The sequence below is a fragment of the Manis pentadactyla genome, chromosome 12 (assembly GCF_030020395.1).
Source record: "Manis pentadactyla isolate mManPen7 chromosome 12, mManPen7.hap1, whole genome shotgun sequence".
NCBI classification, from domain to species: domain Eukaryota; kingdom Metazoa; phylum Chordata; class Mammalia; order Pholidota; family Manidae; genus Manis; species Manis pentadactyla.
Genome location: NC_080030.1, coordinates 87,996,982 through 88,019,850, shown reverse-complemented (window position 1 = coordinate 88,019,850; position 22,869 = coordinate 87,996,982). Strand labels below are relative to the sequence as shown.

At 37.8% G+C, this 22,869-nt stretch overlaps 1 pseudogene; it reads left to right on the top strand.

Annotated features, from left to right (window-relative positions):
• LOC130679810 (centrosomal protein of 162 kDa-like) overlaps window positions 1-17,855 on the top strand; it is a 70,427-nt pseudogene extending 52,572 nt beyond the window's left edge.
• Window positions 17,856-22,869: the final 5,014 nt, after the last annotated feature.

Genomic DNA, 22,869 nt, shown 5'->3' with positions numbered 1-22,869 from the left:
GTTCTTCCTGCCCCATTACTTTTCATTCATTAAACAAATAATGATTCGGCGCCTACAGTCAGGCACTGGGGACAAAATAATGAACAGAGGGATAGACAAAGTTGTAGCCACAGTTCTAGTATTACGAAGCATAGTCTTCTAAGAATAACGACAGGGTAACTGACAGCTCATCCATATTTCCTTGAATAAATGTATTTTCCTTCTTGGTTAGTGTATATACCTACTTGGAATATCTGTGAATATCTACTGTTTGGCCCATCTTCTGTGCTTGTTAACAAGGTGAAAACATAGCATTAAAGTAGAATTTATATCCCCAACTTATTTTCAAATCATGTCCCCAGAAAAGAAAAGGAAAAAGCACATAGGGCAAAAAGTTAGCAGTTTGTAAATCAAGTTGAAGAATATATGAATATTCATTGTACTCTTTTTCTTTTCTGTAGGTTTTCATTGTAAAACACAAGCTGAGGGGGAAAAACTTTAAGAATAATTATCTCACCACCACCTCTCTCATCAATAATTATTTAATAGTCTTGATTAAAAACAAATCCCTTAATTGGGGAAGTTTAAATATGGACTGGATATTAGATATTTTGAAATTATTATAAATTTTCTTAGGTATAAGAATGTTGTGGTTTTATGAGAAAATGCCCTTATAAGGACGCATGTTGAAATATTTGGAGTATTTAGGGTGAAATGTAATGAGGTTTGTAATTGAATTTCAAGTAGCTCGGAAAAACGAATTGAATATTTCAATGAAAAAGATGTAAAGTGCTTTACAAAAGTAACCATTATACAACTTTGCAAATAACTTGTCTAGTTCTTCCCACGTAGGAGTGGGATGGTAGTGGGCAGCGTAAACATTGTACCAAACGACTGCAGACTGAGGAGCAGTCTGGGAGAGGCAGGAGGAGTAGTGGCATTGTGCTGGAGGGCCCTGAGGATTATTTTCCCAGAGTTTTAAGTGTAACATGGTAAATTGTATGTTAAATGAAAGTCAGCACAGTCTGATCATAAAAATAATAATTTTTTTAAAAAGGATTAGAGATAAGAGATAAAAATATTCCCTAAGTTTTTTCAGTTTCTTGATGGAAGTATTTATAAATTTTGGTTTCTTTGTCTAAAAATACAAGTGACAGTTATTTCACAGATATTATTAGGCTCATGTTGTCTTTATTCAGTCAGTTGCCCTTTAATAGAAACATTGTCCTACTTATTCCCAGTGTTACAAAGATAATTGGTCACTTTTCAAAATGCTTGGACTTTATGGAGGTTTATTTTAAATGGTATTTTTTTGGAACTTCAGAAGAAGAGTACTAAAGAAACCAAATAGATTCATATTCATTAATTTGTGATACAAATGATGCTTTATATTAAATGTTGAAAAAAACAAAATAAATTTATTCTGTGAGTTTAATTAATTCAACAAACTTTATACCTGTGGCAGTTTATTTCTGACATTGAATTTGGTCATTTTAAAATATTAAGATCTTTTTAATATTTTAATACAAAAAAAGTTGGCTTTCTTTGTTTCTCAAATAATGTTCAAGGAAAAACTTATTTACATTGTACTTCTAACATAATTTCCTAGGTACTTATAAAGCATTTCCAAAATCAGGTTAATGAGCTGCAGGGTAAACAGGAGTCTCTTGTAGTTTCTCAAGTTCGAGAAGAAATTCTACAGAAAGAGGTAAGAAATAAACAAAATACTGAGCCAACATAACATTTCTTAACTGTTTCAATCATATTCATCTTTCTGTATAAATGTTCAACTTAAATGCAGAAATAGATATAACCTGAAAATACCTGTCACCTGTCAAGAACATATTTATAACTTCTTTATGGAAATAATGCTTTCTCCAGATGAAGCTCAAATATTTAACTGATTAACTTATATATTTGTGGGGTTTTTTTTGAGATTTTCTGGGCAGTGGGGAATTGAATGGTTAAGGCCATTTCTACATTAAGTACTACACTATTTAATTTGGTAAAGAAATAGGTAAAGCAATCATGGCAGTGATGCTGGATTACCCAGGACAGTATCACCACAGGAAATAGATCTCCCTGCAAATACACCATTTTTATGAGTCTAAGATCTTTTTGTTTCTAGAAAGTCCAAAAAACCAGATAAGCTGTGCTTTCTATTCTTTGAAGCATATACACCATTTTTTATTACTAAGGGATTTATTAAATTAGCACAAGCAAACCAACTAATTGTTTTATGAAATGTTAATATGTTTGTGAGTTTCTCCTCATTGATTTCTTGTTTCATACCATTACTGTCAGAGAAGATACTTGATATGATTTCAGTCTTCTTGAATTTTCTAAAACTTGTTTTGTGGCCTAACATATTTTCTGTTCTCAAAAATGTTATGTGTGATTGAGAAGAATGTGTCTTCTGCTGTTGCTGAATTAAATATTCTGTCTATGACTGTTATGTTCATTTCGCTTATGATGATGTTTAAATCCCCTGTTTCCTTATTCTGTTTCTGGGTGGATTATCCATTGTTAAGAGTGAGGTATTAAAGTTCACAACTATTATTGTACTGCTGTTTATTTTTCTTTCTAGCATTGATAGTTTTTGCTTTATATACGTGGGTGCTCCAAAGTTGGATGCATAAATAATGGATACGATTGGTGTATCTTCTTGAAAGATTTACCCCTTTACCATTATATAATGACCTTCTTTGTCTCTTTTTACCATTTTTAGTTTAAAGTCTGTTTTATGTAAGTATGGCTACACCTGCTTTGTTTTGTATACCATTTGTTTGAATATCTTTTTCCATCCCTTCACTCTCAGTCTATCATTGGATCGTGTTTTTTCCTTGTTTTTTTTAAATCTATCCTGCCATTTGGGGAGGGTTTTTTTGACTGGAGAACTTAATCCTTTTATATTTAAAGTAATTACTGATAGGTAACAATTTGCCATTGCTATTTTGTTCATTATTTTCTGTTTTATAAATCCATTATTTCTTGTTTCATATCCTTCCATTTTTTGGTGTGTTTTGATTTTGGTATCAGTATGCTTTTACTTCTTTATAGTCATCTGTGTAAATACTAAGGTTTTTCCCATGTGGTTACCATGAGGCTTACATAAAATATATGTAATGTAATCTTAAATTATAACACCCTCTTTTAAGCTGGTAACAACTTAACTTCAATAGAATTCCTAAACATTACATTTGTACTTCTCCCTCTCCCAGTTTAGGTCATTGATGTTACAGTTTTTATCTTTTATACCATTTAATAGCAGATTATTATAACTATGGTTATTATTGCCACAGTTGTTTAACTCTTAAATTAGAGTTATAAATGAATTATGCCCCACCATCACCATATTACAAAATCTAACTTACTCTATATATACCATTACCAATGAGTTTCACGCTACCTTCTTAAGTTTTTGCAGCATTAGTTACCATTCTTTTACTTCCCCTCAAAGAATCCCCTCTTTGTAAGGCAGGTGTGGTGGTGATGAGCTCTTGCAGCTTTTGTCTGTTCAGAACCTATAGTTCTGAGGAACAACTTTCCTATGTGTAGAATTCTTCATTCACAGTTTCTTTCAATATTTTGAATCTGTCACCTCATTCTCTGCCCTGAAACATTTCATTTAAGAAATCCACAGATAGTCTTATGGTAGTTCCCTTGTATGTAACTTTTTCCTCTTCTCTTGCTGCTTTCAAAATTCTTTGTCTTTGACTTTTGACAATTACGGTGTGTCTCAGTGTAGCCCTGTTCAGGTTCAACCTCCTTGGGGTCTGTTGGGCTTCACAGATCTGGATATCCACTTCTCTCCCCAGATTTGGGACATTTCAGCCATTATTGCTTTAGGTATACTTTCTGACTCTTTCTCTTCCTCTGGAATTACCATAACGTGGATATCATTTCTTTTATTTGTGTCCATTCAGCCCCATAGGCTTTCTTCATCCATTTTTATTTTCCTTTTTGCTCCTCTGACAATTTTAAATTGCCTGTATTCTGGATTGTGGGCTCTTGTCTTCTACATGGTTGAGTCTGCTGTTCAGGCTCTCTTGGATTCTTTAGACCAGTCATTGTATTTTCAGCTCGAGAATTTCAACTTGTTTTGGAGTTTTTGATGGTTTTGATTTCTTTGTAAAACTTGTCATTTTGTTCATGTATTGTTTTCCTAATTTTGTTTAGTTGTCTCTATGTTCTTGTTCTTCTCTAAATTTAAGAGTTCCTTGATAGTTCATAGATGTCCGTTTCTTTATGGTTAATTCCTGGAGCTTTATTACTTATCTTGATGGCGGTTTCCAGATTTTCATGGTCCTTGATTCCTTTTTTGTTATCTGCATATTTGAGAAACCAGTCTTCTCTTTAATACGTTACAGGTCTGACTTGGCAGAGACAGTTCTTCCCAGTCGGCTCAGTTTGGGCTTCTGGGTGTGTCTGCTGGTAACATTCCTGGGCAGGAGGAGCGTGCCCTGGGGGCCTGTTTTTGGGTGAGGCCACTGCCCCGGCTCTCAGGCTGGGTGAGTGGGGTGCCGGCTGAGCACAGCTGGGTGAGATTTCTGCCTCGGTTCCCTGCCAAAGTGAGGCAGGAGGAGGATGGCCTAGTGTGAAATTCTTGGTTGGATTTTGTCCACTGGTAGAAAACGCTGGTTGCCTGAGTTCTCTGGTCAGGCTCACTAGCCTCTCATGACTGAGGTTATATTCAGCAGTAGGTGGGGTTATGGGCCCCATCAAGGCCTGCTCAGCTCGGTGTTTGGAGACCCAAACCAGGCAAGACCTGTGCCGTGAATTCTCTGGCCAGACAGAGTGAGTGAGAGTCTGTGCTCTCTTCAGGTGCCTTTGTAAGCAGGGCTGTTGCAGGTTTGCACAGCTTCCCGTGTGTTCCGGTTGGACCCCGCGGTCCGGCAGGCTGAGAGCTGTACGCAGCAGTGGGCGGGGCCTTCAGTCAGTCTCCTTCCTGGTTCAGGCGGTGGGAGACCCAGCTCCAATACCAGTGAGGTTCTTTGTCTGTGGTCCTGTCCCAGCCAAGCAGCCTAAGTACCCTGGGCAGACAGGTCACTGGCTTTGCTCTGCAGACTGTCAGCTCTGACTTCCACACTCCGCTCTAGTGTCGCTGGGCTACCCAGCTTTCCAGATGCTCCATCAACTTCCTGGTCGGGTGGGGCTGCGACCGTCACTTAGAAGTGGTCCAGACCATGACTTAGCTCACATGCCTGGGAGGGTACAGACCAGGCGCCAGGGCTGGCAAATCTCTTCATTCAAGGACCCAGATCAGGAGACCTACACCCTCACCCCACTACCTTGTCAGACGGCACCACTGACTTGGTTCTACACATGAGCAAAACTGCCAGTTGGGATCGCTGTCCGGGTGCTGCAGGTCTACCATGGAACTCAGTCTGCCATGACCCCAGTGCCAGGGTTGTCACCAGCCCCTCCCTACTTCTCCATCACAGTCAGATTCCCAGTAGTCAGTCCTCACGGAGTTCCCCATAATCTCCATGGGGCAAGACCAGAGTTGGGGCTTCCAGGAAGTAACACACATGCTGCGGAGCTGGATCTCCATCCTGGGCTCTCCTTTCCACCTGGAGGAGCCACAGGCTCGGGAGATCTCTGTCGGTGAGGTGTGCACCAGCCTGGCGGAGGGGCGGTGTGGGCAGCATGCAGCTGCTGCTCCTACTTTTCTAATATGGCCTGTCTTGGTTGGGCTGGTGCAGGAGTGCTTCAGCCCCAGCCTCGTGTTCCAGGATTCTCTTGGTAGTGGTGTCTTGTTCATGAATAGCTGTTAGCTGTTCTTGTGAAGGGGAGCAGGAATAACCTATGTCACCATCGTGACATCACCCATCCCATCTTCATATCTAATATATCTTTATTACCACTTTTGCTATACATTTGTATAATAGTCAAATAGTAATAATAAACATTTGTTCAGTATGTACTAGGCACTGTGTGAAGTGCTCTGTGCTTCTCAGCATAACCCAAAAGTATTGTTGTTATTCTCCTTTTATAGATGAAGACATTGATACTACAAAAAATGACATAACTTGTCTGAGGTTTACCAATCAATACGTAGAAGTGCCAGCATTAGAATCTAGGGCCTCTGATTCTAGCTCCCAGGCTCCCAATTACAGTTTACCAGTGCCTTCCCGTTGGACATTCAGGCTGCCATTTGGTACCATATAAGTTTTTCTGTAGTATCAAGTAGCAGGAAGCATTCTTGATCATGCATTTTTTGTCTGTGTGCCCATTTACCTCCAGAAACTAATAAATTCACTGAACTACAAGGATTTTCTTAAAAATATTCCACTTTATACTCTTAAGAGCTACTTTCAAATGAGTACAAATGAAGGGACGTTTTCTCTTTGTCTAGAACCAAGTTTCTAAATTTATGTAATTTACAAATGAATAATCAGTGAAAGGTGAATTCATTAATTAATTCATGAATAATTGTTAAACACTCTCTGCCATGCATAGCTACAGGTGGTGGGAATACTGAGAACAAAGTAGACAAATTCCTGTTCTCATGGAGCTTATGCTTTACTTGGGGAATCAGACAATAAATGTAAGGTTTGATAAATAAAAGTAACTGAGACAACATGTATAAAGTACTTAGCATAGTGCCAAGCACATGATAATGTCATGACTTAGTACTACTTGTCATTTAAGCATCAGTTTAAACATAGCTGCGTCCAGTGAACAGGCCTCCACTCTAAGTTCTGTGTCCCTCCCGCATCCCCATCTCTCCACAGTAGCTCACCCGATGAGAATTCATATCCATCCGACTGCTCTCACTGGACTAGAACTTCCCGTCTGGTGTCCCAGGAGTGGGTTTCCTATGGATCACGAGATAGTAATAGCTGGAAGTGTTCTTGTGACAAACTCAGAATCATTTTTTAATCTTTGTAAAGTTGACAGAAAAGTTGATATTTGACCAGTATGTGTATAACAATGCTTCTGACAACTTCCTTAGTTCAATAATCCTTTTGTTTTGTTTTGTTTTGTTTTGTTTTGTTACAATTTTTAATAATCATTGTTTTAGCATATAAGATTTTTACACCCGGCACCCATCACCACAGCATGTTCTGTAAGGCCTCTCCCTGGCCCTTCTGCAAACCATCCCAATTCACATCTGCATGTTTCTTTTTTCACTGATGATGCCATCAGGGGATGTTCTACATTTAAAGTATTTAGACTTGACTCTGATTTAATTTGCTTGTATTTTCACATTTTTTTAACTTACTTAGGAGAAGTATGTGGTGTTTTTTGTTTTGTTTTTTACTATTATTGCTATTAGGTAAAACATTGAATTTGTTCATTTTAACCATTTTCATTTGCTTGTTTTTTACTTTGCCTTTTGATGTTAACAATTACAAAATTATCATAATTATATAGCATAAAGAAAATGCAATTAATTGTTTCACTAAACCCAATTTAGAGATTCCTCACATCTTTTCCATTTTACTCCTGGTGCCCCAAAAATATTACCATTTTCTCTGTGAGCCATGGTATGAAAAAGGAAGTACTGCACTAGACCAACCCTCCATGAGGACAGGGACTGTCTTTAGTCTCTGCATCCTCACGACCTAAACAGCAGCCAGCAAAGAAAGAGTTCAGTACTTCATTATCTCTACTTTATACGCATACATTTATTTATGGAGTGAATTATTATAAATTATAGCAATAAGATCTAGAAGAGAATTGCAAATAGAATTATAGGGAGTGGACTAAAGAAGGATCCATAGTTTTTAAATTCTTTCTGTGTGTTGGGTGGTTTCAATGCGTTATTTAATCCCAAAAGTAATCGCCTATTAAACACTTTATGGCAAAGCTGAATACACCAAAAAAAATGCCCAACTTCATTTTGAGTGCCATAACTAGCCTGGTATATGTGGCAGGGAGAAGGCAGTCCAGTCATCTGGAAACTTTTTGGAATATGAGGTCATTTCAGGGCTAGGATGAACCTCTACTTCCTTGATATATGGAATGAAAGCTATTAATTATTCTAACTACTCAAGATACCTTTGTAACAATAAACCTCTTATCTAGAGAAGTTTATGCAGAGAACAGGTGATGAACATTTTTACCCCTTAAGACTACCTGTTAAAAAATTACTTCCTTATCATAGTTTTTCATTTACTTCTTACGTCAATTTTAGATAGCAAAACTCTTAGAGGAATTGAGAGAAGCCAAAGAAAACCATACACCAGAGATGAAACATCTCATGGGCTTAGAAAAGAAAATTAAACAGATGGAAATAAGACATGAACAAAGAGAGCAGGAACTTCAACAGGTAAAGTAGTAAATCACATTTACGTATTATGAAATTCGCCACTTTTAAGTATCTCTAGCTTGCTATAGTATTGTCATCCCTAGCAAAACTTCTTATTGTTTTCATTGGGTGCTGAGTTTATAAAAAAAATTAATGTATAACTTTTGAGACAAAATAAGACTTCAAATTTCAAATACCTAAATATTGGTATGCCTTTTATCTGGGAAAATAGAGAAGCAACTTATATCATGTTCTTTCTTAATTATTGATTGGTACTTAAAAAGTTTGGCATTTAAACCCTGGGAACAGGGCTTTGTTTGGAAAACATGTTCCATATTCAAGTGATTTCAATAAATATTTGTAAGAAATATATTTATATTAAAATGTGATCATTTAAAATAATATGTGCCTACCACTAGTAGTATGATTACTGCACTTACTTACAAACAATTTAATTAATAGAAATTAAAAATAGCAGAACTAAGGACATGATTTATTTTTAGGTGCTAGCCTTGGTGCTGTTATTAGCTTCACATAAACAGTGTATTAATCTGCTTGGGCTGCCACAACAAAGTATCATAAACTGGGTGGCTTAAACAATAGAAATAGCATTTCTCACAGTTCTGAGGCCATAAGTCCTAGATCAAGGTTACAGCTGATTCAGTTTCCGGTGAGAACTCTCCTCTTTGATTTGCAGGTGGCCCTGCCTATGTGTGTGGACTGCAGGCTGGGGGAGGGAATAAAGAAAGAGTTCTCTGATGCATTTTCTTACAAGGACACTACTGCACTCTGATCAGGGCCCCACCCTTATTGCTTCAGTTAACTTTAATTAGTTCCTTACCCTAAGTGTGGCCACACTGTGGGTTGCAGCTTCAATAGATGAATGGGAGTGGGGGCACACAAAAATGTTCCATCTATAACAGTATAAATTTATATAATCTTTGAAAATAAAAAATATCATATACATGCAAAGCTTTATGGTTGACCTGACGTCCACAGAGAAACCCTAGTTCTAGCTTTTCATCATTATAGGAACTTTGAAATATAAAATGGAGAACAAAGAAGTTAATGTAACTGATTTCTCATTCTTACTCTTAAACTTTTATTTGTGGACTTCTCTTAAAAACATGGAATACCAAGAAAACATCAGCCTTAGTAGAACTAAGGCATCATAGTGCATCACCATTTCAACAGACACACCTATATGTGTATAGGACTTTGTAATTCCTGTTCTAGAAAATGGTTATAAGTTGATAAATTTGTTTAACATTATCTTTGTTACTTGTTATAAGCACATACTTTATTATAGCTGTATCACCAATAATTGTTTGATAGTCTTGTTATAAATACAACTAATATGTACACAAGTAAGTTATATAGTATACAGTACAATTATAAAATATATACAGGATTTTTCAACAAATACGTGTTTATCTTAAATATATAATTTCAATATGGTCTACAAAATTGGCTTTTCTTTGCTTAAGCAAAAACGTAGTAGGACTTGTAGGACATCCTTGTAGGGCATTTATAGAGAAGGTAATAGATGTGTTTCATATACAACATGGTAAAACGCTAAATTAGGATGTCATCAAGATGTTCTCATAGATCATTCCTGACTTCAGTCTCCCTCACAAGAAGACCAACTAGCATGTATCATGGAGAAGACACACCTGTGACAATCCCGGACACAGAGGTACGACTGCAGCACCCACTTGAGAGACCAAGAAGGATGGCATTAGAAGGGTAAGAGGAGTGCCCACATGCTGAAGGCATCCTCCTCACCCAGGCTAGCACAGTACTGCAACAGGGGACTCCCAGAAACCTACAGTTTCTCCAGTGGGAAAAAAGAGAGCCCAGGGTTAACACTGCGCTCACCCACCATTATGGGTTGCTTCCCAGGAGGCCCACTCATTTCTCAAATTATAGGGATTTCAGGAAGAATCTGTGAAGCTTGACCACAGGACATCAAATTGTGATCAAAAAGGGGCACAGGGGTTAATGCAAGCACCACTCAGGTCTTGGTAGACTGAGGCCCTCCTCAAAGCTGTATCAAAGTAGAGAGAGAACCAGTGCTGCATCCATCTGCAGAACCAAGACGGTGGCTCTGTCTGGTAAGGGGGGTCAGCGAGCAGTCTGCCTCATTCAGGACCCAAACAACAGCACTCGCCAGCCTTGGAGCCTGTTCAGCCACTGTGCTTGGACGGGGAAGCTCATTAATCATCCCGTCTATTGCTGAATACAGCCTCCTGCCCCATTCAAGCAAGAAGCCACATAGTCCATCCTACAGCTCTGTTTACAATGGCATTTGTGCCGAAAGCCCAGCCAACAGGTCTGCCTGTCTGGAGAGTAACCCAATTTACTTAGTAACACCATCTATCCAGGGATTTTTGTCCACAGTTCTACTTGATTTGGGTCCCCAAACAAAGATAAGTGCCTACCTTGGGGCACATTCTGTTGCCCCTCCTGGGAAAGGAAACTAATTCCTAGCCCCATGTAAAGTTGACTATAGTGACCAGTGGTACCCAACTAGAAAGCCTGATGAGAATCCAGATACCTGTAGAGCACATCCTATAGCAGTGCTTGGGCAGCAAACCAAGCTACCAGTCCTACCCAGCTGTTCCCAGCTGCCAGCATCCCCCTCTCCTCGGTGCTCAGGCAGCGGCCTCATCCAAAAAAGAGACCCCAGTAGACAGCCCCACCTGCCCAGGAATGCCACCAGCCATGCCCTGTCCAAAACCCTGAGCAGAACTGACTGGAAAGGACTGTCTGTGGAAGCAAACTTGTAAAGTCCAGAAGAGGAGACCAGTTAAATGCACAAATATCAACTCAAGGGTCATGAAAAATCTGGTAAACATGACACCATCAAGGGAAGTAAATAAAGATCTTATAACTATTCATAACAAAATGGAGATCTGTGGACTGTTCTGACAATTCAGAATAATCCTTTTACTGAAGTTTAGTGCACTATAAGAACACTCAGAAAGACAACTTCCTAAACAAAATTAGAAAAATAACGCATGAGCAAAAACAAGTTCAACAAAAAACTGCAAACCAAAAAAAAAAAAAAATCCTAGAGCTGAAGAATACAATGACAAAATAGGAATTCAAAGGACAGCTTCAGCAGAAGATCTGACCTAACAAAAAAAAGGTCATTTGAAATTACCAGTCAGAGGAACTAAAAAGGCCAAGAGTGAAAAAGTGAGGAAATGTTACAAAACTTCTGGGGGCACCATCAGAACAAACTATCCCCATTATAGAAATCCCAGACGGGGAAAAGGACAAGAGCAGAAAGCGTATTTAAGGTAATAATGAAACTTCCAAAATGGGAAAAACATGGATATCCAGATTCATGAGGCCCCGAGGAGCACAAAAGGATTGAACTTAATAAGTGCTGTACCAAGAAGCATTATAATTGTCAACAAGTGAAAATGAAAAGATGCTATTTAACAGTAAAATCATAAATGTGGGTGTCAAAATGAATAGTAATAGTAAACATTGTCAAAGACAGATTCTCTACTGTTATAGTGGTAATGCATAATTCACTTAGTACTCTCAGTTAAAAGTTAAAAAATAAGCATATTAAAATAGCCTTAACTACATCAATTTGTTATGGGTACACAATATTAAAAATAGTTAACTTGTAAATGGGGTGCAGCAAAAGCAGTTCTACGAGGGAAGTTTATAGTAATACAGACCTACTTCAAGAAACAAGAAAAATCTCAATCTGTCCCTGCACCAAAAGGAACTAGAAAAAGAACAAGCAAGGCCAGTTAGCAGAAGGAAGGAAATAACAGATTGAAACAGAAATGAATGAATTAGACTAAAAAAATAATAGAAAGAATCAATGAAACTAAGAGCTTGCTCCTTGAAAAGATAAAGTAGAAAAACCTTTCACTAGACTCATCAGGAAAAAAAGGGGGTCACTAATAAATAAAATGAAAAAAGACTGACACTATAGAAATGCAAGCATTTATAAGAGATTGCTATGAAAAATAATATTCCAACAAAATGGACAATCTAGAAGAAATGGATAAATTCCTAGATATGCAATCTCCCAAGACTGAACCAGGAACAAATAGAAAATTCAAACAGATTGCTAGTAATGAAATTGCAGCAGTATTTTTTAAATTGAAAAAAAAAAACAGGACTACACAGTGCTTCACAGAATTCTACCAAACATTTAAAGGAGAGTCAATGCCCATCCTTTTCAAGCTATTCCAGAAAAATTGAAGAGAAAGGAAAAATTCCAAACTCATTCTATGAGGCCAGCATTACCCTGATACCATAACCAGGCAAGCACACTATTAGAAAAGAAAATTATAGGCCAACATTCCTGATGAACATAGATTCAAAAATCTTCAATATTTGCAAACTGAGTTCAACAATACATTGAAGGGATCACATACCATAATCATGTGGGACTTCTTCCAGATATGCATGGATGGTTCAATATCTGTAAATCAATGTGATACACCACATTAACAAAAGGAAAGATAAAACTATCATTTCAATAGATGCAGAAAAGCATTTGACAAAATTAACATCCACTCATAATAAAAACTCAAAGTGGGTACAGAGGGAATATACTTCAGTACAATAAAGGCCACATACAACAACCCCAAAGCTAACATCATAATGGTGAAAAGCTGAAAGACTCATTATAGCTTTAAAGACCATACAGAGAGTGAAAAAATTGAAAAAGATATTTCAAGCAAATGGTAATCAAAAAGGCAATAGTAGCTATGGTTCTATCAGGCAAATTAAATTTTTAAACTAAAAGAAGAGAAAAGATAAGTATGTAATGATAAAGATAATCAGTACATCAATAAGATAATTGTAAATATGCACCCAGATCAGAGTACCTGAATATATAAAACAAACACTAATTGAACTAAAAGGATAAATGAACAGCAATACAATGGTAGGTACTTCCCCACTCTGAGCAATGAATAGATCATCTAGACAGAGCATCAATAAAGCAATAGTGGGATTTGAACAACAGTCTAGAAAAAAATGGACCTAACAGACATATACAGTACATTTCCACCAATAACAGAATACATATTCTCTAGCACATATGGAACATTTTCTAGGATAGATAGTATGTTAGGCCACAAAACAAGTCTGATCAAATTTGGGAAAATGAAAATCATACCAAGTACCTTCTTTGACCACAGTGGTATGAAACAAATCAATAATGAGGAAAACTCACAAATACATGGAAATTAAGCAACACTCTCCTGAACAAGCAGTGGATCAAAGAAGAAATTAAAAATGAAATTAAAGAGTATTTTGAGACAAATGAAATTGGAAACACAACATACCAAGACTTACAGAACACAACAAAAGTAGTTCTGAGAAGGAAGGTTACAGTGATAAATGCACACATCAAAAAACAAGAAAGATCTCAAACAACCTAACTTAACACCTTATAAACTAACAAAGCAAAAAGAAGGAAACCAAGATTAAATACAGGACAGGAAAACGATAGAAAAGATTAACAAAACTAAGTTGGTTCTTTGAAAAGTTGAATAAAATTGACAAGCCATTAGCTAGACTAACCAAGAGAAAAGGGGGAACTCTCAAAATGCAAGTGAAAAAGGAGACATTACAATTGATATTACAGAAATACAAAGGATCGTAAGAGACTACTATAATGAAAACTATATGTCAACAAGCTGGGCAGCCTAAAAGACAGAGGTAAGTTCTAGAAACATAAAACTCTCTAATAATGAACAAGGAAGAAATAGAAAATCTGAATAGACTAGTAAGGAGATTGAATCAGTAATGGAAAATTCCCAACAAAGAAAAATCCAAGACCAAATGGCTTCACTGGTAAATTCTAACAAACTTTTAAAGAAAGATTAGTATCAGCCCTTCCTAAACTCTTCCAAAATAGAAGAGGAGTGAACATTACCTAACGGATTTTACAAGGTCAGCATTCCCTCATAATAAAGCCAGATAAGGACCCTACCAAAAAAGAAAACCAGAGGCCAGTATCCCTTATGAATATAGATGTAAAAATTCTCAAAAAAATTAGCAAATGAAATTCAACAGCATGTTAAAAGGATTGTACACCATGATCAAGTGTGATTCATTCCTGAGATGTAACAATGATTTAACATATGCCAATAAGTATATGTGATAACATAAAATTACTAGAATGACAGATAAAAGTCTTGTCTACTCAATAAATGCAGAAAGAGCATGTTAGAAAATTCAGTGTCCATTCATGATAAAACTTTCAACAGATTAGGTATATAAAGAATGTACCTAGACATAATAAAGGCCATATATAGTAAGACACAACTAACATCATACTCAGTGGTAAAAATTTGAAAGCTTTTCCTCTAAGATCAGAAATACGACAGTGGTGCTCATTCTAATCACTCCTATTCAACATAGTACTTGACGTCCTAGCCAGAGCAATCAGACAAGAAAAAGAAGTGAAAGGCACCAGAATTGAAAAGGAAAATGTAAAATTGTCTCCATTTGCACATGACATGATTTTGTATATTGGAAGTCATAAAGACTCCACCAAAAACTTGGTTACTCAACAAATTCAGTGAAATTGCAAGGTATACAAAATCAATATACAAAAATCATACTGTTTCTATATAGTAACAAATTATCTGAAAAAAAATACCATTTATAGAAGCATCATAAACAATGAACTACTTGGGAATAAATCTATATCCAAAGAGGTATATATCCAAAAATGATGTATATATGTATATACATCATTTTTAAATGGGCAAAGGACCTGAATATTTTTCCAAAGAAGATATCTAAATGTCCAACAGATACATGAAGAGGAGTTCAACATTACTAATCATTAGGAAAGTGCAAATTAAACCCACAATGGGACACCACCTCACACCTGTTAGAAGAGCTATCATCAAAAAGACAAAAATAGTAAGTATCAGCAAAAGTGTAGAGGAAAAGTAACGCTTGTGCACTGTTGGTGGTAAATTTATATAGCCACTATTGAAAGCAGTGTGGAGGTTCCTGAAAAAACTAAACCTCATTTTAATGAGAGGGTGCTCATTTCACAGTTGAAAAAAGCAGATCCGCATAAGCGAGGCGGTCTAGTGTGGTAGTCAAGACAAAGGACTCTCCAGGTTGCCTGGGTGTGAATCCTGAATCTGCTTCCTGTGGGTTGTGTGTGAACATTGGGCAAAAAAAATTTTCTTTAAACTTACCTGTGTCTCCATTTCCCTACCTGTTAAATGGGAATAAGTACATAAAATCTATTCCTAGTATGTTGTCAAAAGTAAATGACTAGATACATGTAAAATGCTTAAAACCAAGCCTGGCACATGATGATGCTACATATGTGGTTTTACCATTATTTCTGGTGCTATAATGTGTGGTTCATTAATGGCATATGTTGTATGTTAAAACTATCTTGACAGCATCTCAAGTGCCATTTTTAGGAGGAACAGCATTTTAGGGATGTTTGGATTCATACCAAGGTATTAAAATTTTCTGATGCTTTAAATGCTTTTTTCAAAAAGACTATAAAACTCTGTATCAGAATTGGATACTAGATTTCCCAGTTCTTACCCTCTTCACCTGCAAACCTTTTCAGACACAGGGGAGCCTGTTAATAAGGCGCCCTCTCCTCCCTGCCCTCCTCTGATACACCAGTCACTGGTTTACCATAGTTGGCACTGTCCCACTGTAGCTCTTTGCAATCTCTTAAATGTACTTTGCCCGCTTTGTGAATTTCCTGGGGAGATGTAAAAGAAGCCCCTTCTCCTTAGTTGTGAGGGAACTGACAGGCCAAAAAGTGACTCAGACTAGCCCAGCTTGGTGAGTAAATGAGTTTCATTAAGGGGTTACTTAAGGAACAGTGGATGGCATTCACGTGGTTGCTGCACAGAAGTGGCCACTGCAGACCTGTTAGGCTGGCTCTTATCGGGATGAGGAAAGGGCTACATGTAGGGGGCATGTAAGCACACGCTGGTGCTTATTTTGTTTCAAGGGACTCAGCAAACATCCTTGCAGTCCTTGTGTCTCCAGCCTGCAGGCTGAGGCAGGGGTGTCCCTGTCCCCTTCCTTTGGAATGTAGCCCAGCAGTTTGTCATTTAAAATGTCTGTGGTAGTCAAATTGTCTTTACTTTAGTCAAGTTTCAGAGGATCTTCTATAACAACCCCACTGTGAACTCTAACGGTAATAAGGGACTTCCTATTTGCAGATGATACAGCAAACCCAGCAAGTAGTAGAAACCGAACAAAGCAAAGAAATCGAGAAGTGGAAAAGAGTTGCCCAGTTGAAGAATCGTGAGCTGGACAAGTTCCGCACAGAGCTGGACTCCGTATTAGACGTCCTCCGAGAGCTGCACCGGCAGGGGGCGGGGGTCCCCGCTGCTTCGGCAGCCGCCCTGAGGGCACCAGAGTGTCACTAGAGACTCGCAGGGCCTCACAGGAGGACTTGGGAATGGATGGTGGATGGGATTGTGCCAATTTCGAAGGAAGTTTTGAAAACAACAAGCAACTAACACAAAAGGAACATTTCAAAACAAATTGCCCTTAACCAATAAGAAAAAAATAGCACTATGGTATCTTACTGAAAATCATTAAACCAGTCACACTTTAAATCATTTATGGACAGGTCCCTTTATGTCCATGCTTAGAACCAGTAAGGTTTATTGACACATGCTAAGGAAAGGAAAGCGCAGATATGCAGCCATCATTGACTAAATGTTATTCCCAATTCTCCGTGACAGAAAAGCAGCTCCTCTTTCTCTTGGAAATGGGGAGGAATGTGAGCACGTGGCATGCACAGTCACATGGACGGTCCCCTGAGTAGCAGAGCTTCCATGATGACTTAACAAGACCTGTGACGTCCGCACAGGAAGCAGGTGAGCTCTCGTGTTTTCCCTCGGAGCTCTACTCCTGCCTCTAGTTGCCTCCCGTCTGTACTCGATATCAGGTGAAAATGTATTTTACGAGCACTAAGAGGATTTGATTTATTCATTGTTTTAATCTTTTATGCTGTGTGTCTTAAATGCAGTCCTTGTCTGTAACTCTAAGATTATAAACAGAACATAACATTTTTACTTTCTCTACTTAAAAACTAATATACGTTCATTAGAAAAAAGCATGCATACTCGTGTGATTGTTGTTTTATTTTACAATCCCATACCAAAAGCGGATGATGAGTATAAAAGATACTAGTAAGTTAAAGATATGACCACTTTTGTTTTCAAGTGTTCTGGCCCAGTTGCTATCCAATAAAAGTATAATGGAACCACATGTAATTTTTAATTTTTCTGGTAGCCACATTTATCTTTTTAAGGTAAAAAGAAACAGATGAAGTTAATTTTGGTAATTTATGTAATCTTTTTAAAATATCAATATAAAAATGGAATTTTTACATTCTTTTATTCATTCCAAGTCTCTCACATCTGGTGTATTTAACATTTATAGCATATCTCAGTTTGGACTAGCCACATTCCAATTGCTCAATAGCCACATGCCAATAAATGCAATTCTAGAATAATAACTGAAATACTTTGTAAAGGACAGGTGAAATCGATTTTGGTGAAATTATGGGTAGCAAGTGAAATGTGGAAGTTAAATATAAGGAATGCAATTAATGTCTTATTGTCCAGCATTTTTTAATATCCTTTTCCTAAGATGATAGAAAAAGCATTAGTTACAGTTTGCTATTTCTTATGTGACAATTTTTTATTTTAAGTTATAATATAAACTATTTTGGTCATTATTTGAGTGGGCTTTTGTGTATTTTTTATCTGCAAGGCTATTAGTTCATAGCCACAACCATCCCTCCCTTTGTCTTTCTGACGGGAGAGTTGCGGGCCGTCCATCCCGAACACAAACACGACTGAAGCACAAGAAGGTGCGAACATCAGCTGGATGATCACTCCAAGGACATGCATCCTATTGTGATGAGAATTCTGTATTCTGTTGTGGAGCTGTGTTCATGGAAGATGTTCAGTTCTATTTAGATTAATGATCCATAAGCACTGTCAAAATCATTAGTTACAACTAAAAACCTCAGCAACCATATCCCAGTCCTTAGCCATTGCACAAAGCATCTAGGATGAGAACAAAAGATAGGCACATTTAGGCTACCTTGAATAGGAATGCTTGTATGAAGATTTAAGCTCCAGAAATTACCAGTCCTCTCTTACCACCTGCATCCCCCTCACAGTGTTATAAGGCATATGCATCCATAGGACTTCCCTTCTGAAACTTTATCAGGATACATGGCTTGCTGGTGACACCACTGCTTGTGTGCAGAGATACCAGATCACATCTATTACTTGTGAGCCTGTAGCATTCTAGAACTGGTATCTACCAAAACAACCCTGAGAAATCTGATCTCTACTATTAAGTCCCATTCTGTGTTGCAAAAATCCTGAATCTGTGACTAAATGCCAAGAAGGTGAAAACATATTCCCCTTTCCCAACCACACCTACTAAGGGCTCTAATTCAAGATCTGCAGGCACGTTGTACCACAGAGGTAATCTTACTCAGAATAAGGTAGACATTGTAGCTACATAGCTATTCAGCAGCCATTCTGTTTTGAGAGGCTTAGCATGAATGATGGGAAGAGTGAAGTTTGAAAGTTTTGGATTCCCTCCAAGTTATTGATAGTAGTACAGGAACCCTTCTAATTCTAGCCTTCTCTTTTCAGTTTCTCTATAGAAGATTCTTTAATGGAAAACACACATATTCCTTCTCAGCACCTGTCCAGCCCTAATTACCCTATTTCCTCCCCTCTAATCTAAACCATAGTAGGTCCATGTTTCTCTCCAGGTTTGCTGAAAGCTTCAATCACAGCCACATAAGAGTTACATAGAAAAAAATGAGAGTGGGAACTTCTTGGGGTGAAAGGGCTTATGCTCGACTTTATTCTCACAGTGGCGGGTCAATCACTAGAATCCCATCCACTCAGAGCGAGTCTGCACGCAGCAAGCCGGTCTCTGCCTCTGGGCCTCTCTGCCCTGCAGCCGTCTCAGCCTCTGTCCTTGGCGCTGCTGCCCCTCCAGCCTCTGCTCTCCTGCAGCCCTGCAGCCCTGCAGCTGTGCAGCAGCCCAGAGCACTGGGCAGGGCTCTTTGATATAGAGTCAGTAACAAACGTATTGTCCACACGTGTGTAGTGAGCAAGCAGACCGGGCCCAGGTGAGAATCCTTTCCATAGGAACCTTCACTTTTTCCACAACTTGGTTATTTAATAATTCGATTACCAGGCATTGCCTAATAGCATCTCAACTGGAATGAGCTATAAAATTATCAGAAATATATTTTATCAGTGTTTATAATTTATAGATTTTTATAATTTAGATACAGCTATTAGCTATGTATTGGTTTCATGGTGAAAGAGATTTCTAAATTTAATAAATTATCTCAAAGCTTAGATCCAAAAATATAAGAGATGAAACTCATGGTAAAAGTTGCCCACTAAAGTGACATCTATCCAATAGAACACGATAATGTCAAAGCACTTTTCTCCATTTAATGCCATCATAGTACCTGAACTTTTCCTTCATAAGATTTATTACGACTAAAATACATTATGTGATGGTTTCATTCACATCTTCTCCAAACTATAAAGTCTTTGAGGCTGAACTATGTTCTCCCTGCATTTTATTTAGTACATTGTTAATAAGTATTTGTGAGACAAGTAAATGAATGGCTCTGGGAGTATATATAGCAATAAAAATCAGAAGTCTATTGTATTTATAGGATAGATAAGACTAACAATTATAATAAGAAACAGTATCAAAAAGAACAAAATAGTGATGCTGGGGTTCTTGTTTGTGGAGTCAAAGAATGAACTTAGCAAACACACATGGTAGGAGAGCCAAGGAGAGGCTTTTATTGAGAGATGCAGTGAGACGACAGAGCTCCTGGCTCGCACCAGGAGGGGACAAGAGAGCCCAGGGTGGTGTTGTCCAGGGGATTTACAGGCAGTTGAGGATTTGGGGGAACTGATAAAGGGCTTAGGGGTGTGGACTTGTTAAAAGTGGTCTTAGGATGTTTGTCCTCGATGAGACATCAAGTCCATTTAGCAGGCTAAAGTGAATCTTACACATGATTACAAATGATTAGTATAATAAAAACATGGGCTACTTTCCTTTATCTGGGGAATATCAACTGATCTCACTGAAGAAAGACTCTAGAGCTTAATGTTTAACATGGAGTTTTGGTGGGGGTTTCCTCGCTTGTAGTCACACTGCTCTGACTGTAATTATCCTGCCTTGCTTTTTCCAGACGCCCTCACTCTGACTACATCCATGGTCCCTGTCTCAGTAGGATGTGTGGGATGTTTGTTTTTAAGATTAATTACCAAAAATGCCATGGTAGGAAGACCACATCTTAACTTGGTCAGAACACAATGGCCCTGTTCATTCAACAAATAATTATTGAGCACATACTAGTGCTGTATGTTCAAAAGTGAATGAGCAAGCATCATGGACTTCACATTAACAGAAATCATGTTTATCCCTGTTTTCATCTGCTTTTCATTACAAAGTCACAAGGCAAGGACATATTAAAAATAGGCAGAGCAAAGGTTTAAGTAAGGATGAGCCAGCTGCAACATCTTTGTGTACAAAGAATATTACCCTCTGCAAAAGATGCTGAGGCTTTTGTGTCACTATTATTTCTAGAGTGTCCTCAGAGGATTGTAACAAGACAAGGCAACCAGAGATGGTACCGATCTAAATATAAAGCAGTTCTATTATAAAATTTTCCTTTCAAGAGGTGCTAAATATGAAAATGTGTGTGCTTAAATTCTAGGCTTCTATTATACAATCTGAAGCACTGCCCTTGATTTGTCTTCCCAGCCTCTCCCAAAGCCGCTCAGTCGGCCACTGGCAGGGCTCTGACTCTGGCGTGTGCAGAGCTGTAGTTATGAAGACTCCGAACTGTTTCCTGTGTCACAATGGAGGGAGGAGAGCAGGGCTCCCACGGTTCTTCCTGCGTCTCCGACAGAGGGAGGGGAGTCACATGGGAAGCAGGGAGGAACCAGAAAATGGTTGTTGTTTTTTTATGAGAATGAATGGTTAAGTAGTAATTGATACAGTCAAAGCAGTTTTTTGAGGAATTTTGTTTCCTCTTCAAAGAAAAATTTTTAAGCTCTGTGAACTTCATTTCTAACACTGAAAAAGTTGTTTATACTGGAAAAAAATTATTTCTAGTTTGCATGAAATGAATTTCAGGAGAGAGACATGTACATTACTCATCTTTTCTTAGTACCACTTAGTGAAAAATATTTAAATGGCTTCCAAACATCTCTCAGACTATTAGTTTGGCAGAAGGGAGTATGCAAATATTTACATTTATTTTCATTAATAAAAACTGAGACAAACTTTCTTTAAATGAAAACTCTGCTTGCTCTATAATAGAGTGGTAATTCTTTTTCGTGGGAGTACATTCCTTTTTTTTGCTGGCACTAAGGAGTTAAGTGTAAGAACAATGAACAGTTCAGGCTAAAAACGCGAGAACATGATGGTGGAAAATGTGAACTTTGCTGTCTCCTGAGTTCCTATTACCAAGTTTCTTTCTCTCTCACTTCACTTTTTCACCTTTAGTGTTTCACTTTGAGGACTGTAGAAAGATAAAAGAGAAAGTTTTGAACATACACTGACACTAAACTTTTGATAGTCAAAATAGTTCCATACACCCTATGTTGCCCAACAGTAGGAAATATGAATAAAAGTAAGTAGGAAAAGAATTTTAGATGATATCCCATTTAAAGTACAAAGAAACCCTACAAAAGCATACTATTTATGATACTATTTCAGTAATTATAGTCATATATTTACTTATTCACTTACTCAATTCTTAATAAGAATTTCTGGTAAGAAAATGGAATTAAAAAATCAACCTATAAGATTTAGGTGCTATGCCACAAAAGATAGCAACAAAAATGTGCTAAAAATCTATACATTTAAAGCATGTTAGTCAATATTTTAAAAATAATATAAAATAATTTTATATTCAATTTTCTTCCAATAGATAGAATGAACTTCAGTTCTCTGCCTAATAGATTACAGTTTCTTTTATAATCTATGGTAGCCAATTTTAACTTGATCTCTCCTGTATAGTTAGGCAAGAGGTCACATGCATATCACAAGTGATAGAACCTATAGACCGGTCAACGTTACAGAGAAAGGGTGGGCAGGAAAGGTACTGAAAGACGTGGACCTGTAGGACAAAGCCAGTGCATCTGCATTTCTCTGGTCTTTTTCTTGGTAAAGTTGGAAACAAGACAATTTATTGAATAAGGATGGAGATGCTTGGATTAAGGACGCTTGCACATTGAACATTTTTGGCCCTTGGAATAAAGGCACACACTGTACCTGACTGGAAGTCACGTCAGACTGGTGGCTGCCATGACCTGCCCCTGGAGGTATGGAAGGTCTCTGTGGGGCTGATGGATGAGGTGATTGTGAGAGAATGACAGGCAGGTATCTGGGCCAGGTGAGATACGAGGGGTTTGAAATGAGAGCAGGGAAAGTTGGAAAACCTGGGAATGCCACACGAGTCTCTTACGGATGAGAAGCATTGCCAAGTGTTGCTTGAGACAAGGTTAGACAGCATTACTTTGTACTCAGCAGTTTCCTGTTTGTCTCCAACTGTGTTTAGT